Consider the following 6,229-nt stretch of genomic DNA (forward strand, 5'->3'; position numbering starts at 1 on the left):
AAGTAAAAAAAGGGATGAATACAAATTCATGTAGCATCATTCAAATTCTTATTTGTAACAATCTTAACATATGTCTTCCATTTTAAAATAATCTGCTATTTTATGTTGATCTAAGACATAAGATCCAAATAAAACAAATTTAAGGTTGTGTTTGTATTGTGACAACATGTGGAAAAGTTAAAGGGTTGCAAATAATTTCACAAGGCCCTTTTTTTAAACTCACCCTTTGGAACGAAGCGGTCAGTGTTTAAGTCGGGGGAGTGACATTTTTGAAGATCTATTTTGTATTCTGTTGGGTGTCTCAGAGAAGCTGTTAGCGAGGAGGAAATGAGTGTGCGGCAGCTTGCTGAGGTGACCTCCATTACTTTGTTTTAGACACAGAGCAAAGTCCTGCTCATGAAAAGAGAATGAGGGCTGATGAAAGACAAAACAGTCAGGGGGCTGTGCGATTTATGTCCAACGGGATTACTTACCCTAAAGGTGCTTTCGTGTACGTACGCAGAAACACTTAGGCATGCACACGCTCTCACACGCACGGTCTCAATGATCACAGTCACAATGACAGAACAGGTGAGGAAAATATGAGCAAAAGCAGAAAGATATACACCTGGCGACTTTTCAAGCTTAAGTTTCATCCCCTCTGTTTACATGACCTCATCACGATGGTGCCAATTAAAAGAGTTTGCTGAGAATGTTATTGTTTTGGAGTTTAAAGACAGGAAAAATGCAGAGAAAGTGGCTTTAAAGTGGTCCCTGTGGGAGGCCCTGTGGAAAACAAAGACAGGACTGGTGTCCATGAGGTTAAAGATTTCATTATTAAACTGGCTGACCTCTTACAGGATACAAATCAATCCAGAAGAAGGTGAATTTGTGCTGATTACACCACAAGTGGAAGGGAAGGCTGGATGTCTATATGGAATGATGAAGAGGTCAGCAGGGGTTCCCAGCTATGTATTGATGTTTGAAATTCCAAAGGAGTCCCTGCTGTTGTATTTAAGTCTTTTTAAAAATCTTTTTAAAGAAAACAAAGCTTTTAAGAAAAATAGGAATTCTCAACTTAAAAAGGTTCTAATAAAAACAAAGGACAATGAAATAAGAAAATTCTATTTACTGTCATTCTAATAGTGAAATGTACTTGAAAAAAAAATCCAGAACATTTTGAAAGGTGGCCTATAATCTATGCTTCATGGTGTGCTTTAATTCAGCATACAATTTAAAACCAATACATGCTGACATGTGGTCTAGTGGAATTTCATTAATTTCCCTCGTTAGAGCTGCAAACAGGATTAAAGGAGATTTGTTACACTGAAGATTAATGTGACCTAATATTTGAGAACACAAAAAATGAAAGTTCAGCTCAGAGTGTCATTGTGCTTATCATGTTCTGTCTCACTTCATATGTTAGTTCAGTAACAATGTGGCCATTTAGAAAATGAAATTATTCTGGCATAAATGCCCTCATATTTTATATTTGATCAGGATTTCAGTTTTGGATCTGCTAAAACATCTCTCTTTTGTTTGTATGTAAATTATTGAGCCCCGCATGAGTTGGTGGAATTACATCAACATATTCTGAATGAGCAAAATGTCTGCTAGATATTCGCTAAGCATTATTCAAGCAAACATGAATAGCAGGATCAACTGACTTTGAAGGAAATATTCATTAACTGACTGGTGCCCTTAAGGCAGCATCTGGCAATCAATAGACTTAATGTAATTTGGGTGTTAAATCAATCTTGAGTAACAGACTTTCTGGGAAAAAGGAGAAGGCCATTACTTTGATTTCATTAGCACAAACTTCAAGAAATTCAGAACCTCCTGGCTAAGTTTGATAGAGCAGTGTTGTTGTTGTTTTTTTTTTCAAACACTCATTTCAATGGTTTTATATAAAATTGAATGCGGTCAAGCAGACCGGGCATTCGGTTAACACTTTTACATTGACACTTTTACATTGTTAAAATTTGAGAGTTCTCTGCAAGGAAAAAAAGACGAAGGAATATTTATATAAGAATTTCAACATTAATATAAGGACAGAATGAAAACCACAATTGTGACAAGGGGTTCCATCCCATATTGATTATTGATGTTATTTACAGTACAAATGTGTTTTGTATTAGTTCTTTATTTCAGTTACATTGTGACATTTAGTAAACATTCTTGTTGGGTAGGGAGACTGGCCATCTTTCCTGTTCAGAGAATGTGGGGGAAAATGTCAGTTTGTTTCCGATTGGTTTAATTTGAGTTAATTGTTTGAGTACTTGCCTTTCTGGGTGTGTCTCAGCAAGATGGAGCAGAAAGGGAGACAAATGCTCCTGGAGCATACCATTTTCCATTAAGAGGGGTAATACTCTGAGGATTTATATTTAGTTGCATTTACCTTTTGATTGACCTTCGATTAGTTTAGTTTTAATCATTTGCATGCATGTAAATATTTGTTGGATCATTTATTGTTTGTTAGGTTTGTGTAAGTCATGTTTGTTTCTTGTTTGTCTTTTTTTTGATCACCCTTTTACCTGGTGTAAGTGTTGGAACTTGCCTCAGGTATAAATGTAAGCTGCTTTGTTTCACTGAAAAAAAGGGTGTCGGTGTAATGATGACCAGGAGCTCTGAAATAAATCCACCTCAAAGACATTTTGTTGCCTCACTTCCTTCATTAATGCAGAGCCTCTGCCGGTCAAAGTGACAACAATGCAAAAAGTATGGAAGAAAAGAATAAATGGACAGGATGATGAAGGGAACTAGAAAGAACAAAGACGAAATGAGAAATTAAATAATGATAGCAGTCATAGCATCCATTTCCTTCAAAGATGACCAGTTGATCATTAGGTGTAAAAAAAAATTTTCTGAAAGAAAAGATGTTCTGAACGAAAAGCATATATGGTCATGACGCAGCAGAAAACTGTGAATTCCACGCCACTGATCTCAGTTTACACACACTAATGAAATGTGAGACGTATTTCAAAGAAATGACAAGTGTCGAGGAATCTGGTATGAGTGTGAGATCTGTCCAGGTATACGCAGAAAAATGGAATAAAGGCCTGGGGAATAACAGTATACCCTGATTAATGATTAAAAGATGATTATAAATGTTAAGTGATTATATGGTGATGATACTCATGCCAATGAAGCAATGTCTGTGATGTATGATTAAAAACATATACTCTGTACTTTTAATCAAATGAATGTTATAATAATGTATGCTCTGTATGCTTAAATCAGTTAATTCTACTACATTGTGAAGGACTGAAGGTTAGATTGTGGAGTTAACAATAATTAACATAACTATGTATGATTACCATATATTATTAAAATTGTGAAGACTGAGGAAAGGAGAAATTCTCCTCACTGAGTGAGAGGCGAGAGGTGGGGGCGAGAATGGAGCCAGATGGCCGGTGGGTAAAAGGCCTTGAGAAAGTCAGGCCGCCCGGTCTTGCAGATAAGGCAAGATAGGCGGGTTCCACGTCAGGCAGCCCGGCCTTGCAGGATGTCAGGATGATGTAAGGAAAGTAGGCGGGTTCCATAGAAACACAGTGCATAAATACTGATGATCGAAAGGAAAAGATCGTACTTCGTCTCCGGCGCAGAAGAGGAACCAGCAAAGGGAAGCAAGCTACAGGCCAGCAGAGGACTACACTCGGGACCGAGGGAAAAGCTCAAAGACTTCACGCCGATAACAAGGGACAAGTTCCACCGGCCACCAACTCCGGTTCCAGATTCGACCGATTCCTCTGCTTCTACCCACCGCTCTCTAAAATCATCGCAGCCGACTTGGAAAAGGGACGGAGGTCTTTTAAAGATAAAGAGTCTGCACGTTTAATGGAAAGCGTGAGTCTTCTCTCCGCTTCTCTTCATTAAAGAGGACTTTGCTCCGGCTGGACAAAGACTCTGACCAAGGACACCGAAAGATTACAGCTGCCGAGATCAAGAATCATCGGGTATGAGTTGACCTGCTTCCCCCGAAGCCTCGCTCAGTGAATTTAGTGAAACAGGTTAGGAATGAGAACAAGGAAAGGAGGTGATTAATCCTAGTTGATTTCATTATATTTTTGCTTCTTTTATAACTCTTGGAAATTAATTTGTTGTTATATGCCCCTGCTAAAGCTTGCTTAATAAAATTATAATTCTAAAATTTTAATGAGAATTGTGGACAGTGAGTTTAATTGTGTCAGTCTTAATTATTGTTGGTTCTCCTAGATATAGTAAAGTTAACATACATGATGCTAGAGACAGGGTGGCTTTGTGTTTTCCTCTGGTGAGTGTTAAAATAATGACCTTGGGACTTAAATCTAAGTCACTAAATTTAATCTAGCCGTTAACAAGTGCCGTTATTTTAGGAGAGGAGCTACCGTTAACAGGAGTGGTTGTAGGGGTTATGTCGCTGTGAGGGCTACTCAGCGGATTGCTCCTCAACTGTAAAAGGTCATAACTTCTGGATCGTAGGTAGTCAGAGCTAGACGAGTCCTTTCCGACCCCAGTTTAAACAGATAATTCTCCACAAACTATCGCTAGGGTAAGACCCGAGTTTCTGGGGGTTTTCCGGACCTGTTAGACAGAGAACTGGGCAGTAGTGAGTCCAAAGAAGTTGTGAGGAGTGGGCGGGACTTACTATTGGTAGTAACAGACATGGCGTCCCTGGGTGGGCCCCACCCTAATGAGTAGGAGGGCCCTACTTTGACCAAGTCAGTAAAAACAGACGAGAGGGTCTGAATAGCTCACTTGGGAGACCAGCTCTTAGGAAATAGAGTTGGGAGCGACTGATGAGGCTTATCAGTCGCGACCCTTGCAGTAACTGTACAGCGTGCAGGCGAGGGAGAAGCTTCCACTGAGGCTGAATAGCTATATCCAGGAGGGAAGCCAGTAGCCAACCTAGCCTAGACCCATCCCTGCTCTGAGGTACCCTGAGAGGCTTTGGGGGATAGGCGACTCGGAGACAAAGACAACCATGGAGGCTGCAACTGAAGCAGCAGGGCTCACACCAACGTCGAACATGGAGCTGGATACCAGCCCCGACAGAACCGAGAGGGAAGGACGACTTCGCCTCTCCCAAAGTGGGTTACGGCAACTTCCAGTGAGGCTGATACTGCTGGGCGACGGGTACAACACCTGGACGATGCCAAACCAGCAGATGCTCTGCGAGGCCCATCTTGCTGGAAACCCAAATGGATCACGAATCCTGATGGAAGTGACATTGGAGAATCAACAGATCTACTTATGCCCCAAGCTCCAGGACAATCACCGGCTGATGATCGCCCGGTGCCCGGTGAAAATCGTCAAGAGGACGGAAGTTAAAGAATGGCTGGAGTGGTTCGCCGACCTCCTGGAAGAGTGGCCTGACGGCCAACTACGGATACTGGACAGCCCGTCAAAAAGGTACGACGGCATAGTAAAGCTGGCGACGTTGGCTGCCGGTGTGGATGGGATCCTGGTGGACCATTTGGCCCGACAAACGTCCCGCTACACCGAGTGCGCAGAAGTCTTGGAGAAAATTGGATTATACAAGAAAAAGAGAGAAGAGTACCAAAACCGGGACCTTGTGGACTCGGAGGTGGCCGAACCTCCGTCTCGGCAGGGTAGCCGAAACCCGTCACCTCCGCCGGTACATCCCCTGATAGATCTGACGGGGAACCACGACGACGAGGAACTTCAGGACACACACCCTGGGCCGTCAGACCAGGGAGCCCCTAGTGGATCACAGGTCTGGACTCCGGCCAAGGAGCAGTGGGATAAAGTGATAAGGGAATGGTCTCTCTGGAGTGAACCGGAAAACAAGCCCCTGCCGCAAGCTCACAGCACGGAGAGAAAGGCACCAGCTTCTCCGCCGCCGCCATCGGGCGACAGCTCGGACGACGAGGAGAGCGACGCGGACAAGGGCAAAAGAGGGACTTATAGCCCCAAGAAAAAGACTCAGAAATCAAACACCCGGAGAAGGTCCCGAGAACTGCCCCCGCTGCCAAAAAAAGCACTCAACGTCAAAATGCAGACGGGGCTCAAGGTGTATCAACTCATCGGAGAGCCTTGGGGAATCGAAGGCGACGGGTTGATCGTATTCACGGATAAAAAATACAAAGTCCACAACCGAAAGTTCAGGTCGGAACTTAAACTCCAGGCCGGGGACGATTACCAGAAGGATCTGCACCGACTGAAGGCTGCGGACAGTAGGATGACGGATAGGGAGGTAGTCACATTAAATGGCTACAACCTGACCTATGGGGAGATTATCCTGGTCCCT

The sequence above is a fragment of the Poecilia reticulata genome, chromosome 12, assembly GCF_904066995.2.
Source record: "Poecilia reticulata chromosome 12, P_reticulata-male-v2, whole genome shotgun sequence".
NCBI lineage: Eukaryota > Metazoa > Chordata > Actinopteri > Cyprinodontiformes > Poeciliidae > Poecilia > Poecilia reticulata.